Source organism: Anopheles merus, chromosome 2R (assembly GCF_017562075.2).
Source record: "Anopheles merus strain MAF chromosome 2R, AmerM5.1, whole genome shotgun sequence".
NCBI classification, from domain to species: domain Eukaryota; kingdom Metazoa; phylum Arthropoda; class Insecta; order Diptera; family Culicidae; genus Anopheles; species Anopheles merus.
In genome coordinates, this window is record NC_054082.1 from 11,662,282 (window position 1) to 11,681,971 (window position 19,690).

General features: G+C 40.3%; 1 long non-coding RNA gene across 3 annotated transcripts in view; it reads right to left on the reverse strand.

Moving 5' to 3' along the window:
• Nucleotides 1-1,000: 1,000 nt before the first annotated feature.
• Nucleotides 1,001-19,690, reverse strand: part of LOC121603645 — a 31,788-nt gene continuing 13,098 nt past the window's right edge. Inside the window, exon 3 of one of the 3 annotated variants that reach the window (XR_006006690.1) lies at nt 1,001-1,987. This is a non-coding gene — a long non-coding RNA (uncharacterized LOC121603645). Of the gene's footprint in view, nt 1,988-14,827; nt 14,949-14,983; nt 15,199-19,690 lie in introns of those variants that run through there. The other 2 variants (XR_006006692.1, XR_006006691.1) reach the window with 2 other exon arrangements.

The following is a 19,690-nucleotide window of genomic DNA, read 5'->3' on the forward strand; positions in this document are numbered from 1 at the left end:
TTACTACTAAAAGCTACCAACATCGGCAACTGCACACAACTGACTAAGACGTACAATTTTCTACGGATGGTACATGAAGCTTTGTTACAGGACCCCATGTACTAATCTCATTTTCATGCATCTTTCCAACTTCAAACAGACTCCAATCAAATCAGCACTTCCAGGCCTCAGGAGCGACGAACACGAGTGTTCTTCACAGGCTTGTGTGAACGTGAATGAGACAAACGAAAGTACACAGTAATCTACTACAGCTACCACCATGTTTCACAGAACGGAAAAGCCTGAAATGCCTGTCGTCAGATCCTCCTCATTGCGTTTCCTGACCTTCCACCGTCTTTGTGTGGATTTGATAAGTAAGTTCAATGTCGACCAAATTAGACTCTGTGTGTATCGGCGATATGGTTCGTTAAGCATTGATTCAAATGCTTCTTTATAGTCTCTTTTTTCAGCTGCTTCTTTTCTGTCGATATAAGAAACAGCCTCCCATGCACACGTTAAAGCTTGAATAATAGATTACAGCAGAAGGTCAGACTATGTTATTGACGTATTTCAAAACAATCTATAACTTTTTCATTTCTGCTTCGTTCAAAAAGGACACAATCATAATAAAACACGTTTCATTGATACATTGATACATTTTCGTGAGCAATTAAGTTTCAAGCAGCATTCCTGTATCAAATCATAAAATTTGCGTGTTTTTTTAGTAACCTATCAAATGCTACGCCGGTCTGGTGGTACAGTCGTCGAACGACTTAACAACATGCCCGTCATGGGTTCAAGCCCCGAATGTACCGTGCCCCCATACGTAGGACTGACTATTCTGAGATGGTAACAATAATGAGTCACTGAAAGCCAAGCTCACTTCACTAGTAAGTACGGGCAGGCCTTGACCGACAACGGTTGTTGTGCCAAAGAAGAAGATCAAATGCTACATTTTTGTGTCTGCCTGTTCATTTTGCTCTCTTAGACTATACATTCAGCTAGTTTTCTTTTGGAGAAGATACATTGTCAACACTCATTACAATTTGCTTCTGATGCATATTCACCATGATCGTAACTCATAACGCTTCTACACTACCTCCGACTTCTGACTCCAAACCACTTCATAATCTAATCACCCTCCTAAGATTCCACTGCTAACGACGAACATAAAATGTCCAGTATAATATCACCCAATGATGCCATCTCACAGCATTCTTCTGGTCCTGTCTTTGCTTATCTGTCTTGACCCAGCTCTGCAACACAAGCGGCCAACCAAGGACGGAACGTAGCCATTTCTTCGGATTATACAGCATGCTCGGTCTAGTCACTCTGACAAGACACCAAAGTGCCGAGTTGGGTTGATTTGAATATCTTAATAAACCGAAATAGAAGAAATGTCTGTCATTCTGCTTCAGCCCTTGAACTATCCGAGAGGATAGAACGTACCATCACACAGATTTTGCAAACGACTTCTTGCCAAGCCCAAACAGAATTTTGGAAAATACGAAACATGTAACAAACGTATTTGCCTTTGCACGGTGCGGCTCTGATTCCTATGTTAGCCTGTTTTACGATCAGGCAAAAGAAGTAAAATGGAAATTACAAATTCACTGCTCTAAACCTGCAGTCTACATTGTCCTCTCGTCATTGCACGCATATTTTGACTCTCACAATCTTAGTTTCAACGTTCATGGGACAACCGAGATCGAGATTTATCATTCCTTGATGTTTTGTCCAAATAAGAAACATGAATGGGGGACTTTTCTACACAATTTGAATAAATTTGTATCGCTGGTCGAGAATACCGCTTAGATTGAAAGCCTACATCAACACATTGCTTCCAGCTTTCTGTGTTGTAGGATCTATGTGCATGCTCTTTCAACACTCGCCAAGAAAATGTACCACAAGAAACTCCAATCACAGATTCACTTTGTTGGTTCGTTGATAAGAAAGCAGAAGCAAATGTTACTTTTACAGAAGATGATGCACGACATCGCTGATTTACCTGAAAAGAGACGAAAATAAATAACAAAAATTAAATCTTCAGCTGTTTTTAACATAAGGGAGTTTTAATTGGTAGATAACGAAAACAAGTGGCTGTTTGTCTATGACACTGTTTATGTAGATGCGTAAGATACATTTATTCAAATCTCCGACACATCAGGTTAATTGTGGAAATCTGGAGACACCTTCCAGTGAGAAACTGTACGCATTCCAACCTGCCATGCCATGATGCCATGTCATGATCTGTAAACTTTCGTTTTAGCTTGAGAAACGTGCAAACGCTGTAAATGGTAGCTGAAAGGTATCCGAATTGCAAAGTATTCGCACTACGACATCATTGATAAGATCGGCCACAATTTTATGAGCCCATAAGTAAGTTAGTAAGTATTTATTTAATATATATACTTCAAATTGACAAGATATAAATTTATAATAAAAGTCGTGAAAAGCACTTTTATTATAAAAGTTTTACATCGTTATTTGTTCGGTTGAAGTAAAAACGATCCGTGACTGAATAAGAAAAACTTTGCATACGCATCTCTATCACTTACCTATGCCGAAGCCTCATGGAATTTTCTCATGTTTTTTCTATGCGTCCCTCATTCTCCTGAGTAATTTGAACAACAACAAAAACCCAAGGAAGCTACACAAAAGCTGGCAATCACCGCAATCTGTCAACCGTACAACGGCCATGCTCATAAAAGAATGGAATGTTTGCAAAGTTCATTTGAAGTTTATTTTGCTCTCCTGTTCTAGAAGGTGATCCTACATTTTTGCTGTGCAGATAATGCTATGCCAGGATAGAGGAAGGAGCAGGTAGCTCCATTAGAAAAAAGGTACACTGCTTCGGCCTTAAATCGGTTCACATACTATGTGGAATGTTTTTCTTATCTTCGACCCTTCCGGTTACAGTTTGAATCCATCTATGCATTACTAAAGCTGCTCTGAATGGCGTATCATCGTTTCGCATTCAAGTGGTCAAATTCAGCACAAAAACCTTAAAGCTTTGAGTCTAAAGCATTTTTCAGGATTCAAGAAATATAGTTGCAATTATTCAACGCTTTTGCTAGCCATGAACCATGTCTCACATACTTTTCACGCTGCCAATCTCTTTGAAACAAATCGTAGGATATGCAACCGAAGTTCGAAGTTTATTATTTATTTACAAAAGGGTCGATTCAGATCAGTTACGATTCTCCTCCACCTTCTGCTCTTGCTAGATGACTTTCATTCTTAGCTTATTTGGCTTAAGGTAGGTGAAACGAAAAGCGATTGAGTCATGACATTCGGCTTAAACAAAACACCCTTTTTCTAAAATCTTCATCATAAGCGCATTCTTTCCAAACACCATCATATATCTACCTTCTACATAAAAGCATTACACCCCACAATTCCAGTATGCCAACATTTCACAATACCAACAACTAGTATGATTTACAGCTTAGCCTCTCTCAACTGGAATCGTTTTCCATTTGCTCTGCCCTTTATTCGTCTTGATTCCATTCTCACCGGTCCATAAGATAGTACATTAAAAGCATCATGCTTTTTTTCCTTCACAGGAACATTATTTCTACGCATTCCACCAACGAGGAGTTTTAAATTGATTTTCGTCTGGCGTAACGAAATCATCAATAAAACGCTACATACCAATTGCGCACCAGCGAACGCGTACACTCCCTCATACGATTGTTTTCCGCCAACAAAACCACGACAAATAAGATACACGCGCGTCTCTCAGGCTAGAGTACAAATGGGTTTTCCCCTGCAAATAAAAAGGAACCAGGAAACACGACAGACACGCACCGAGGCGTCACTGAAGCGAAATAAGGACACGTGACAGGAGTACAACTCTTACGAGCGAAGATATTACACCGATATATAAGTGTGCAAAGGGATTCGTTTCCATCGCTATGGTAACACCATACAAGAGTTTCAAGTGCTTCGAAACACTCAGAGCTACCATAAGCGTTTCTTAGTCATACCCAAAATGCTTGAGAATTCTCGTGTGCGGTGGTATTCAAAAAAGGTGAAGGATATTGCGTCGATTTAGAACACTGTGTGAGTAGGTTTGAGTGGTTTTTTTTTTTTTGCTTTTATCTGATATTTACCTTACACTTTCTTTCTTTGATTTAGGAATCTCATTGCAATGCATGTATTCCAGGTAACTTACCCAAACAAACCCACAATTTCCATGATTTCACGTATAAAACATCTCATACCTGAGACGGCTTGAATTCAGGACAAAACGCCTCTTTTATCTATGCAATCGATACGCAACAGCACTTTTAGAATGAAGCCACCATTTTACACTGAAAAGTCACCAGATATATTTTTCCCAAGACCTAACAAATTTGCAATAGACAATGTTTTGCGAAGCATCATTTCCGGAACTGATGGCAATGTGTCGTACGTGAGTTGCTTAGTTGAGTAGCTGTGAGCAGTCGTGCGAGGCTCAACCGAACGTGTAACGTTTGGCGGTGGATCTTCTTATGAATATAGCGGCTTTCATAAATTATCGTCAAACCTTCCCGACACCATCATCAATCACAAACCTGAAGGGTATGAAACTCTTTCACAACACGCTTACACTGTTACTCCTGCTGAATGGGACTATGCTTGTACCATTTACATGAACCATTTCATTTATTAATCATGTCATGTTCTACCTACAAGCAATGGAAACTTTTATGTTACACACACTCCGCCAATCGATAAGTGAATTAAACTAATGCTTCAAGCATTTGTCATCCGCTTCACATAAAGAACCGAGAGCCGCACCTCATGTTTATCACTAAACGTCATGAATAAGGCGACTGTGACGGAACATATCTGGATACAATACATAAGAAAAGTAAACACCTACTTGATCCTTATTATTACAGTGCTGTTCCATTAATCCAAATCTATACCTCAGCGATCACTCCGAAAACCACACAACTAGCTTTCGCTACTTACGACATCAACATTCCAAACTACATGGCCACTCACGTATGAAACCGAATACTTGTGCCTAGAAGTGGCTGCAGCTCGATAATTAAGTGCATTTCAATGATACACTACCTCGTCTAGGCTGCACCAGTAATTCAAAATAAAGTACACAGAGAAACACCGCAACCATGTCGACGAATATCTACGGATTCCTCTGATTGGCCCCCAAACAGGAGGATATTACCATACAACATGCACCGTGAGCCTCGTTTTCTCTCCATTGCTGGCTGAGTACATTCCATCCTAACCCAATCTCCAGCAACCAGACAGGTGCTGATCTCGTAAGCCTACAGTCACTTCCCGATTAGCAGGTATCGCTTCCATTGCCTCACAACATCCATCATCCGCATTTCGCTTGTGCAAGAAAACCCGTCCCTAAGCCACACATCGAGCAAGCGTTTTCCGAAAGTAGTTCCATGGAAATTCCTTGCAGTTCCATCGGTCTACCACTACATCATTCCAGAGCAACGCGAAAAAGCTGTTCTCTATCGACATTCGAGCATCTCGGATGCGTTGATACCGTACCAATCGTCTATCAACCACCAACAGTTCCGTGGTTCAACCATCGTTTACTTCATCTGTGATTTATTGCAAAACAGCAGCCACCATACGGTGTTACGAGATGTGCAACCGTTGCTTATCGGATCGAATATTGGTAACGTACTGGACCAAGGTTAGGAATAGCTGTTACTGTCTCTCTTTTAATCTCCCTTTCCAAAGCTTTTTTATCGCTTCATTTTGCAAATTTTCCTTACTCTTCTGCAAACGAGCACATGCAGATTTTCACACCCAATGCTCGCGTTTACAAGCCAAAGGTCTTTGCACGGATGGCCGATACAGTTCATTTCGCTGCGAAGGTGCAAACGAAGCAATAACAGCATATGCTCGCAACCTCACGACCTCTTCTTACAAACCAACCACCATCGCTAACGATGCTTATCATGCAGTTTATCTTCACTCTATCTAACAAGGTGCATCGAAGCTGAGATTTTGCTTACATTTTTCATCAATACTGCGTCGATAACAAAGGAAAATCCTGTTGTATTATCCATTCTGCTCGCATAGCTGGAATGCTAGGTTGATGCATCCCATGCAAAAAGTGCAAAAAAAACAACAAGAATTGTGAAGTGCTTCATTTGACCACTTCTGCCATGCAAACCGCTAACGCTGCTAAAGTATCCTAATTGCCAGAGCATCTCAGTTCGTGGCTTATCCATTTTTGGGTACTTGAGAAAAATGCTGATTCAATTATTATACATCTCATACAATAAACCATGGCTTCTCCAAAGCGACCCCTGCAACCCTACCAAGCTAAATGATAATTTTTATTTAGATACTCTTTAACGAACAATTGTACCACGAGAGGAAGCGAGACTAACGAGCGCATATCACAATCTCATTCTTTCAACGAACAGGCCTCAGAATTGGGCCATTCTTGTGTCACCTTGTTAGCTAATTGCTTAAAGCTGCAAAACTATTTGTTGCTGATATATTTTGAAAATACTAAATATATATTTCACTACACACATATTCCAGAACTACGTGTATACTATACCATCTTCAGTTTCCTTCTTTGATTCCTCAATCAAGAAGCTGCTCAAAGCATTCAAAATGTTTTACATTTCTTTCGAGCGAAATGTCTCTTTACATGCATGATACTCTCATACACCTTGGGAAATCATACTAAAACCTTCCAAAATATTAATCTCGACCCTTTGTTGACTTGCTTTGCAAATAACAGACATTTCTTAGCCTCGTGTTGCACTCCCGCAACGGCCAAAACAATCCCGGAGGCAGCAGAAATACATTTCAGCCCAAATAAACAAATATTCCTCTGAGACATGGTGACTCTTGTCTTGACAAATAAATTCACCTGTCCTTTCTTCGTCCAAGTTACAAATGGACATATCGCTATTACCAGTGCCCAAGAAAAAAACACATTCATTTTCTCCAGTATCCTGCTCAAATCCAAATAAGACCCATGCTCTGGCCACAAAGGCGGGAAGTGTGCTGGATTACCTACTGTAAAACGGAAAAGAAATTGTCAAATACTTCCCGCTTCGCAACGCTTCATTGCACGGGGATATTGTTGGTCGTGCAACCTGCTACGTCACATATTGAAAATTGATCGACAGCAAACAAGCAAAAGAACCAAACTCAATTCCATCGATCGAGGCTTACTTGCTCCCATGGGGCCACTGTATTTGGATGTGAGAGCTATTATCATCTTTCAGCTTCACTTTTCATTCTCCTGCAGACGTTTTGGGGATAAAGCTTTCTAAGCCAAGCCAGGAGACGGTTGTAATGTAGCCTACATTCAATCGGCCATAGCTGTCCCCTTCTTGTCATCAATTCACTCGTTTGCTTCTGCTGACGAAGCAGTTTGAAGAAATTTGAATTCTCCGGAGGGGTGACAGTGTCTTGTTTTTCTTTCCTTGGGCTTGTAACATTTCTTGGTTGGAAAAATCTTTTTCTGTTACCAAACTGTTTTTCTTGGCATTTCTCGGGTTTCCTTTACTCTTCCAGTTTATTCAGTGTTCGAAAGCAGTAATCCTTGTGGCCTTAAAACTGAAATTCTCTTTCTTTCATGGGGCATTTCCTTTCGTATAAAGTTTTTGAACAATTTTCGTCTGGTGCGCACATTTTCCACTCCCTTACCGTTCACATTTTTCACATAACAACCAACGTGGGGTGTGTCTGTCTATTTTTGTTTCTTTTTTGCTCCACTTACTTTGTTCTTGCCTTTTTTCTCTATAGCTCGATAGGCGCAACCATCCCAAACAAGGAAAATAATGCAACGGATGCATGCCGCTAACTGTAGAAGGAAAAGTTTTCACATAATTTGACTTAATTACGTCCGCGTTCACCAGCCGTTTCAGTCTTCCGTCGAAGTTCATATTTGCTTCTGAGTATAGGTTTATTAGAAAGTGTCTCATTCTGTATGGAATATTATCTCAAACCGAACTTGCCAACCCACTCGAACAATACACACCAAGATAACACTCTAGAGTGTTATTCAAAAGTGTATTACAATTGACACAATAAACAAGTGATTCATACCATCCCTCTCAATTCACTGACATTTTGTTTGCTGCCTACAATCACGAACAACCAACAACACAAAATAAAATCATTGCATTATTTACTGCTAACGTATTTGCCAACGATCAACAAATCCTCTTCTTCTACCTACCGATAAACAAACTAACTGAAAATCTCTTCCAGCCAGCCAGATTTCTTTCAAACTTCTCATGACGACAGCTGGCGACTTTTCATTGCCATCGAGGGCGTCACATTTTCAGCTTAACGCGTTTGCTTTCGCCATCATCAGCCACCATCATCAGCATCATCATCATCTTCTTCATTACCATTGCCACTGCTTAAACTCGCTGGCCTTTTCTTTTCGCTTCGTCAGCAATAGCACTGTATCCACGGAAGAGGTTCAGTTTTACCATAACGACCGGTAATTTGAGACCGGTTCGCAATGCTCATTAACGCCAGCCAGTCGCACTGACTGCCAATGTTGACGGAAGTCCCATGGGATAAGACCAACAACCTCTTCTCTTCTTTTCCCCATAGATTCCCGCGTGTGTCCCGTTCCCAAACTACAGCTAACACAGAAATTGTCACCCCAAACTGGTTCACCAATTTATCCAGGATCCTGGTTTGTACACACGATGCATAAAGTGAACTGTAACAACCTAGCAGAGAACGTGAGAATGTTTTGACGACGAAGGATGCTTTCTTCGTATTCAAATGGAACATTTTGTTTACACATAGAGTGTAGCGAACGACCACCAAACAAAAAGCGTTCATGTGAAAATATCTACTCCAGGAAGTAATTTGACACATCCACCTCAAAACACCAGTTTCATTCCTCTTCCCATGACATCATGAAGACACTTCTCTATTAAGAAATCACCAACAGCTAATATCTTCCTTCGGTCGTTTTTTGATGAGATTGTTAAGCCACTGGGACCTCTCCGCACACAAATTCTCTAAAAAGCGACGCAAGGCACAAGGGCAAGATCAAACAGTTTCACACGTACAGCTGCGGATAAGATATCCACCTGGAAGTACGACGCACGTTCAACGCCGAAACTTGATGCCATGATGGACCTCAAAGGAACACACGTTACTTCGCGGAACACGACCTTTCCCCCTGCCAATTATTGGCTGTGCCCGTACTAGATCAGGCTTTTTTGTCGAGCTTATTCCATCACGCGTGTGTTCCATCACAGATTCATTAGCGCGCGTGCAAGAAGCCTCGGCAAACACAACGAACTCCCAACGTTATGAAGCAATAAACATACTGCAGAGTTTCGGGATTTGGAAAGACTTTCGCAAGGCTTTTCTTGTCCGTGTTGTAGCGCGACAGTTTCCATTCACGCTTCAATCATCAAGGGAGAAAATCACCTTCTCTCGCTCATATGTCTTATCCTTGACATCATTTTTTATGTTCTCTGTCTCGCGCTGGAGCAATTTCTTTTTGAAACCAAGTTATCCATTAACGTTCTCGTATCATGCGCGAAAGCTCGTTCTGCTTCGCAGTCGTTAATAAATAATTCCTCTCTGACGCTACAACAAACGCAGTAGGAAGAACACATCGCCATGCGTTACGTGAATCTGTTATATTTCCCTTTAGGGACATGTAATTTTGTCTCTACATGAAGACACTGTTGCACAATGTTTGCAAACTTTGATAAATTCTCGAAAATTCTGGTTTGTTTTTAAACTTTTTGGACCATTTAATACGATTTTGATTGATTGCTCCCATGGTAAACTCATCACAAGATTTAATATGCATCAAAATGTTATCAGAATAAAAAGAAGAAGAATCTCTAATAATTCAATATGCATAAATTACGCCACACATTCTATACGCAACACATCCATCCCATGTTTTCCATTGAAATATTTTTTTCAGGTGGATCATCATCAATTTTGATTTGCTTTACCGTATCGCTTCCCTCGGATTATATGGGCAAGAAAATTCAATTTCCATTCTTTCTATTTATGCTTATAGACATGCAACCAGATAAATTTCTAACTCTTGTTTTTATTTTTTCAATTATTTTCAATGAACGGGAAGTCAAGGAAACGAGCAATACATCCTTACGTAGAGTATAACGCTTCATATACTTTGAAAACGATTCCTAGAACTTTGTGGGCTGAGCTTCGTAGCATCTACCCCAAGAACAACCCCGAGAGTGAAAAATGTCACCTATTAGGACCAACACATATTACTACACATCCCCTGAAACACGAAAAGGAAAAGTGTGTTCTCAAAATATGACCTACGTGTGGGATTCCACGTACACCCTCCCCAGAGCCGCAATGATAGTATGTGAGAAAATGTTTGAAAGGACGAAAAATATTGCACAGCGTTCCCACAGACCAGGCCATCATATCGCACATCAACCAGGAACGAAAGGCACGCTACCGAGCAGCAGGGAATAATTCATTGAATTTGCCACAACTTCGTTCTCCATGGACCATTATTTGTTGACTGTAGCGTAAAGCTTTAATGTCGGCCACATCACCATCCCGGCGGTTGCTGGGGTGTCAGAGGTTTGCCGGCCACAGTTTGGGGGAAAATGGTTTAACAGTTTCACCACAGGGAAGCGCGCATGCTGCTGCTGCAACGTGTTGCAGCTACCGTTTTTCTCCATTTTCTCCTGAAATCATATGGGACCATTTTTGTGCTCCCTTTTTTGTTGCAATGTTTGGCTGCATAAGCAAATAATAATGCCAACAGTTTATTTAACAATAGCATCTCTTTTTACCAAGAAGCTATCCTCTAAAAAAGCGATACAGTAACGCACAGCAGCATGTCCGCTACAATCCTCAGCTGTATACGAACGTGCAACAACAAAAACAAAACAGCAACGATTCCTGAGGTGAAGCAACAACGTTTTAATATTATAGCACAATAATGCTGGCTATAAATTGACACTGCATGCCAACGGTGGCCGGCGCAAAAATGAAAGGGCTTGACTTTATGACAAAAACACCGCACACCAACAGGCGAAATGGGTTCAATATGCGGTGGAAATGAGATACAACGTGCAGCTTCGCAAAATCAACTTTGGCACACGACACGGTTTGGGTTTTATTATTCGGCCATTCCAGTCGTTTGTTATTTCGACCCCCACTGCCCCATTTTTCCGCCATTTCCACCCTTAGCACACGGACACGGAAGGAAGTTCCTCACAATGGGATGTTTTTCTTGGTGTTGTTGCAACATTTTATCACCAGTGGAAAGCATTTGCTGGTAGTTTTTATGGTAGAATCGTCTCTGGCTTCACTATATGCAAGGATCTTACAGTTGGACGACCAACGGCTCATTCGAGCCATTCTCCTAAGATAAAACACAACAGAAATCCTCCAACATCCAACAGCAAAACACTGCAACAAGGATCATCTCTCCATTCGCTTACGTTCTTCTGTCCGACCTTTGCTCCACTGCCGGATTGAATGAAGCCCCGCTGCCAACTGTGAAAAGTCGGAAAATGTCCATTTTCACAGCACGTTGAGCACGATTGTTTCGTTATTTTAAAGTCACAAAGCTGACCCATTTACCACCCATCGCTTCCAACCTTGCCGCAAGCCAACCAGCACGGGTGACTGCAACGACACATTCCCAAAGTGCAAAGCAAAACAAAAACAGTGATGCACAATGGCAAGATGCACCACACATGCCAGAGACCGGGTGTCCATGTGCAACAGCAGCAATTTTACGCTTCTTGCAGTTCCATTCGCTCTATCCTAGTCTTCGAACGGGTGGCATGTGTATAGTTTGACCTGTCCGAGCCTGTCAGCCGAAACATAAATTATGTTATTTCACACACAAAAGCCGGCGCTATTTCGCTACGGGTTCACTTTGTCTGTAGGAGGCCAGAGGCGCTAATTGGTGCAGGAAAAGTTTGCGGACTACTTTAATTGTTACTGCTGACCTGCTGCTTTATCGGTGACCCGGTACCGTTGGGACATTTTTCACAGCGTTTGCTGTATGTGCTTTATGGCATGATCAACCCAACCTTTCTCCGGGGAGTATTGACAAGGAAATGGGGGAAAAAATCAGGATCGAACTTTTAAGAGGATTAATTTTTGAGTCAAAAGCGTGTCCCTGATGCAAGGAACCGTGCTGAGGTTGATCAATTGATGACAATTATTTTGATCATTATGCTCTGAATTAGGGACGCCGACCCTTCGTTTCAGCTTGGATGAAGTCTCAATGTTTAATGATGCAGTTCAATTCTTTCGAAACGACGACAGCTGCCGTTGGAATACCTTAATTTATGTACTTTGGATAAAATATTTTCTTCCTATTTATGGAGCATTGTGTCTACCATAGTATGGAGTTTGCACTATTAAATCCCACCAGGAACAAGCAATACATATTAAAAAAGAACATAGCTATGTTTTTTTCCACTACTCAAACATAATTTATGTCGGACTATTCTTTATTAAAGTCTCTTTATTCTACTATTCATCATGCAGCATAAAAGATCAACTATTTTATCTATATAGCAACACTCTCAAGTTGAACCCCCCTTTTGAAACCATTGGACATTGAAAATATAATCACACGAGTCATGAGTTAAATAATTGCTTTGGAAAAAGATGCTAAAACGTCTTAATGAATACAATAGCTTTAACTACTCTCCAACTGAAATCTAAATTTCATATTAAATAGTCTGGACGACTACAAAGATGAATAAACAAACCACGGATGCCCCATAACCATCAATATATAACTAACCTATTCAATCAAAGAGTATCCAACCTGAGCCAAAATTTCCACTCTCTTCCACATCTTCTCTAACGGTTTCAGCCTCCAAAGTATGTCCACTTGTCTGTCAGTTGCAATTCAAGCGTATTTTGAAAGATGACCTCCACCTTCTCTGACAAAACCGATTTGTTTGTTTTAGGAGGTTAGGTAAACGATTAAACGATTTTGCTTCCGGCTTCTAACATTTTGTACGAAGCGATGTTCGATACTTATTGGAAGGCCAACCTCTCGCCACAACCTTCTCACAAACCAGTTATTTGTTATCACAAATCCACATCACGAATGAACCTACATCGTGGGCTGTGGTCGACCTCTTGTTCTCAAACATCGGTTCAAAAGTGAACAAATGGATCGAAACGAACCGAATCGGAGCGATTTGATGGTGCTATAGCGATGCTTCCAATGCGAAGGAGGAACGTCTAATGAATAATTTCGTTTATCAAGTGGAATCGAGCGTGTATTGGAATGAAAAACCAATTTTCAACTTTCCCAAAATCGTCGTCCCAGTCCTCTGTTGAAGTGATCCGGAATGAAGTGCTTCTAGTGCTTTGTTTAATCTGCCGCATGGTACATGGTGTCGCAATTGAATATACCTGGCACGAAGCAAGGAAATTCAAACATGTCACGGTTATGTAGCTTTTTTTCTTTTTTTTTCTTGTTTTTTTACGCTCTGCGCAATTACTGCCAGTGCCACCCGTCAACAAAAGTGCCACGTCTGGTGCAAAACTCACGGTAATAAGGACCAAAGTTGAAATTTAATTACAACCGCTGTTGGTTTCTTTTCGCTTCGCTGGAATGCCCGCACTCTTGTTTTGGTTGGATTTTACTGTAAAACGAATTATCCTACGTCGCTTCAAAGTTCCGCGTAAGCTTTACTTAGCAAGATTTTGCTTCTATTTTATCCCGGCATCGGAAAAGCACCGGCGACCGTCGACCGCGAAAAATCAGTCATGCAAATATTTTTCATTAAATTGTTTTCCCAGCCAAAGGTATGCGCCGCTTTGGAAAGGAGTCGAGGTTTTTAATAATTTACAGTACACTGAGTTGCTCTGCGTTTGTTGGTTGTTTTTGTTGATTAAAAAGGTTGCTATGGTAAAATGTTTTAAACATCAATGTTTAGCCTCGTTTATTGTAACTAATATAATAATAGCAATTTAAATAAGACGTTGCCCAATAATATGTTATAAGCATTCTATGAGAATCTGCTATGAACCCACTCGCTTCAAAACGATACAAGTTCTATAGAAACCACCCGATAGCACTTCCGGTACGAGGAGCGATTTATCTTCAAATTGCTCCTGGCTAGATGATATCGAATGCTAGTATGTTATCAAAAGCGTATCTTTATGAACTATCAATTTAAACCCTCCCGCACTCCAACACTTCCTTTCAATATATATTTTGCTTCTTATTTGAGTTGTACATTTAAACCACTTCTAACAGGGTTCTTAAAGGCAACCTCTACAGAACGAAGGAAAAAAAGGTACATACTTTTGCCGAAAAGATAACATTGCAGACCGTTTGCTTGTGCCACGTTGCACACCGGAAGCGGACAATAAGCGAACGGAAGCGCTTGGCCATAAGTTACGTCTCAATAGTGTACTGAAAATTGAGGCAAAACGGATCCTTTGCAAAGGGCGATGACGCAAAACGAGCATACTTTACGACGAGGACGAGGGTGAAACCATGGACAGGAACCGAAGAAAACGGCATTAGAGGAAGTTGTATCTCCTATTACTTACGGCAAGGAATGCTGGTGCCGGTGCAGATCAAGCGAATTGAAGGAGAACGACTTTATAGCTCAGCTCGGACCTAAACAGCTTGCAGGAAAACGAAACGCTTGCAATAGAGATTTGCTGAGCGGACCAAAGGCCAGAACACAGCAGTGCAGCAGTTAATCGTTAGTGGAATATTTCATAACGAGGCAGGACAAGATTTATGAGACACTACATAACACTAACAACGAAACGCAACCCCACATTCAGTACTTCGATACTGATACTGCAGGCGACACGTGATTGTAACGCAAAATACGGTAAATTTGAACTGGAACTGGACACATGGGGTTTTAGTAATTGCAAAGCCGCCTCTCCCTGACTGGACAGCATACACACACTCGCCCAATCTCTTATGCTTCTATTGGCAGCATTCTGTAACGAGAGAGCATTGCTCATGTTCGCTGGAAATGATTTCGAAATAAAATAAATAATATACTGTCAAGACGGATCCGTGGTAATCGGGGCTGGAGATGATGGAGTTGTATGACGATGAGGCAATAACGGGTACATTTCGTGTAAACATTATTCCAGCTTGCATATGACATAAGCTTGGCTTGCATACTTCATTAAAATAGCATATTGCAATTGTACCTTTGTAGATTTTAGGATTTGCACTCAACCAGTATTGTGTCAAAGTAAACTTTTTTTTACCTGCAAGAAAAAATTGAAAAAACGTTTAAGAACATTCGTAACTACAGACTAGACATCAACAAATATGTATTGAAATACAATCAATATGGCTTTCGTTAAAAACTGACTTCAAAAGACAAGACAAGGATATAGTCAGAAAGTATTGATTTTTGTAACAGGATAATAAAAAATAATTCTCTTACACAAATGATCATAACCAAACGTCACCGGAATTTCAAGTTATTCAAACGAAACGGTTAAGCACGAGGCAAATAACTTCAATAGAAACATAAATACATCGTTCTTTATACAAAAATAAGGTATAGCGCCTTTTTCCAACATTTGTAGCCCCTAACATCCCTTGTCCTCTTTGGAGCTCTTTGTCTTTCCTTTCCCTGACAACTTCAGTTCCTTTATTCTGGAGCAAAATACGAAAGTACAACTTTCCAGAGCATCTTCTTCCCAGACTATACAGAAGGGAAGATAATTTGTGCAGGTTGACTAAATGCTTTTAAGTGTACTGATGCGCATAGCCACTGCGAGGCGTTAGCATCGCTACGTAACAAGGCGTCGGGACTCCTGTTAACGGTGTGGTCAGACTAACTTAACACGATGAAAGCAACACTAACAGCAATGTTCTAATCTGTGTCGTTAAAAATATCATAATTCTTCACGAACGGCAGCATTTTTCTTTTCAGCTATCGCGCACTTCCGCAGGATACCGTCTGACACAATACTGCTTGGGCGGATGTTGGTAATTTAAGGGTCTTTGCCGCCCTTCTGGAGGTTGTACAAGTGTACCATAATTGGGAAAAGAACTTCTGTCACGATAACGATTATGCCACGCTTCAAGTGTTCTGAAAAGATTTCCAACCATCTTTGTCACTTCATTTTTGAGACTCTTTTGTGAACATTTTTCCTTGTGCGCACATGCGTTCTTTTAGAAACTTACCGGCATAAATAAGGGCCATGAAAAAGTGTAAACCGATTCCACGAGAGGAATGAAAGCAGAAAAAATAATATAAAAAATATGAGCAAGAACTCTTAGAACGCAACCGAAAGAATTCACACACTTATGGCAAAAAACAGCTATCGCTTCCAAGCCCACTCTCTGTTTTTGTCAAAGCTCAAGCTCAGCTCTGTTTTGTCAAAGTCTTGCACACAAACAATATCAGCTACATCATAAACGTTTTACCAATACGATAACAACGCAAAAGTCTTTTCCGTTCGCTTTTCTCGCTTTGTTCGCTACGGCAGCAAACGGCAATGTTTACGATTCAACAAAGATCAATTTTCACAATCTGTTTATTTGTTATCGCTCGCTAAAAGCATGAGCACATCCATAAGACACACGACACCTCAAGGGCACAGGATGAATCCTGATCCTGAGCTGGTTGTGTCTTTCTTTATGATTTCCGCCTCCATTAATCCACGCGGAATTATATATTTCTCTTATGCAAAAAAATCTAAAAATGTAAAATTTCTTTTGTGTTACGATGCTCTGAATTTTACGTGTTTATTTGAGAAGAAATTAAATTTATAGAATAACACAACCATATGGAAAACAAATAAAGTTGTTTAAGTTATAATTGAATGATGTAAAAATAATTTTAAAAAAAGATAACGTCACTATGATGGTTCCATGAACCATCTCTAGATATATTAAGTTCTACAAACATTAATATTTATGAGTTATAAGAACATGTAAGTGTTTATTTTTTGTCAACGTAAAACACAAATAATAAACAAATGAAATCAATTTAGGAGGAGTTTAGGTTAATCTTGTGGTCCACATGATAGCTACCGAAGGACTGCTCAAAATTATTCCTTCAGGCCTGATACAAATACAACTTAATCCATTCAGTGTTATGCTAATCTTTAAAATCGGTAAAGGCTAGAATTAAATTAATGCTATATATCGATATTTTTAACAAACCGATTCGAAACGAGGATAAATTTAACCACTTAATAAAACTTTATTAACTTCGATTGAATGACATTCAAACGATTACCTATAATTTCTTTCGAATCAACCTTTGCCACAGTCTGCCAAACATGCAACACCAACCATTCGTAGACCATCGGTGGCAATGATAATTGTGTCGATACAACCATAAACCGATTTTCACCACACTAACAGCACATTTTACCGATTTCGAACGTTTGCGATTCGAAATCCGCTTTCGCTCTCTCTTCTTCAATAGCACCGCAACTAAACATGAACAAGCATCAACTTTTTTTAACGGTCACACATACATCATCGCTCTCATGCTTTTATTTTCGTTCGTTTGTTTTCGGGCAGTATGTTTTGGTAGGACTATTTTCTTCGCTTTTTTGTGATATTTAAAGTGTTAGGAAACAAGTTTACAATACAACCAAATTTGAGTCACACAAAAAAACAAAAAGGCGAAACTTCATATCCAGATATTTGTGATGAACTCAGTCCTCAGAACCAACCACACGACGTTAAGGCACAATTTACACACATTGTACCGACGATTTGTGACCATAAACTACATATTCATGATCATCCTTCCTAAGATAAATCTCTTATATTTAGTACTACTCAGGACCGATAAAATCATACCGAGTATATGATTTTAGCTCTGATGTATATGACTTACATACTTTTGCAAACATTTATGAAAAAAAAATTGGATGTTGAGCATCGCTCAGCTGTCTACTGTAACTATTACTGTTTCGTGTAAAACAGCTTTCATAAAGTTTCATAGACACAAGTAAAAGAGAATTCGAGATACTGCTGATTCTGCTTCCCCATCTCATACCCCATATTCCATCATGATACGTTCTACTCCCTCGTCGAGATTATATTACATTTGTTGAGATTTATGCTATCAAACGGATCATCGCATGAAACATCAGTAGCTGACCATGCCAGTTACGACCTGTCATCGCTCCATTTTCCGCATCGTTCCTTTGTCAACGGTCAAACACGGGCCACATTTTGGAGATAAGTCTCCCCGTTCGCTACGATCGGATGAAGTTTGATGGGAATCCATTTATATCATGTCAACGAAGCTATATAGACGACCGAACATGTATCATTGCAGGTATTATATTACCACAACCGCCATGCTACTCAACACTTGCCCTTATTATGGTTTATGAAAAGAGAAAAACGTTATAAATCGGATGGGCTGCTACGCACTCACTCTTGGGCGAGGTAAACGTTACACAAGCATACAACCTTTCATAGAACATGAGCTTCCACCTTTCCATACTAGAAGACATCATGCGGACATGAAGCATACCACGCATCAACGCGTATATTAAGCCGAGGGAAGTATACGGCCATCACGATTGTTATCGCAGCTCTTTCTTGCAACGTCCAAAATTGATGACCACCTTAATGGCCTCTTCCTTGTGGACAAACAACATTCATTCCATTGCCACCTCTAGGATTCACCCCCCTCTACAGCACCGTCCAATCCATGCCAGACACTAACGAAACGCACCGCAAGAAGAACGCGATCACTTGATTGATTTAATAATTCCATCCCATACACAACCAACGTGGCCCCACACTGTTTGGCCGTTTGTAGGCCTTCTGTTATGGGGCGAGGTTGACGAGCTCTTGTTCCTCGTCACGAGCGATGACAGATAGTTGACACACAAAATGTATTAATCTGATGAATAGATAAATTGCGTTGATAACGGTTGGGAAGCGTCACTGCAACACGGAAGCATTGAGAGTGCGCTTCAAGGTAGAAATGGGATTATCAGTGACGAAATGCAACAAGTTTAAGGTTTGATGTAGGAATGGATTTTACTTTGCCTTTTCATAAATTTCCAAATTTGTTTAAAATTATTATTCCTAACCTTTCCATTCCCCATCCCATCAACAACTTCTGTCAATGCTACAAGCCCAATATGACTCCCCTGGCTCAATGCTATTTCGTAAGATCAGTCAAACTAATTACCCTCCTCAAGTGCCACTCCGCTTTTGGCCTCTTGTTTGCGTCGCTTGGCATTACGAGGCGCTCGAAGTAGTTTGGAAAACAAAAAACCCATATCTTCTATCGATAAAAACAGTACCTTTTGAAAAAATACTTCGTGTCGTTCACATTTTGGGTCATTTGACGCTTTGGTCACTTAGCATCCTGAGCAGTATGCTTACCTTGTCTGTTCATGATACATTCACCATCACTCTCTCTTTCTCTTCAAACAAAATGAGCCAATGTTTGCTGCATCAATTGAAATAAAATGCATAGGCAAGCCCACTAGCGAGTATGCAGATACAAGAGTTCCCAGGCGTGGCTTCAAGCTTATGGCATACCTTACCGACAAGTGGTCACTGATGTCAAGTTTGCTTTGTCTATTAACCTTCATTAGCATTGAGGCATTTATTTGGAATTGTAGTGACATTGTTGCTTGAGTGAAAAACTTCACAAAACGAATTTTACCATCAAATGATCATTTGATGACCACTATTCATTTAAATCATATAGGATTAGTTTCCTTACTGATGATACGTATCAAGTTTTTTATCTGA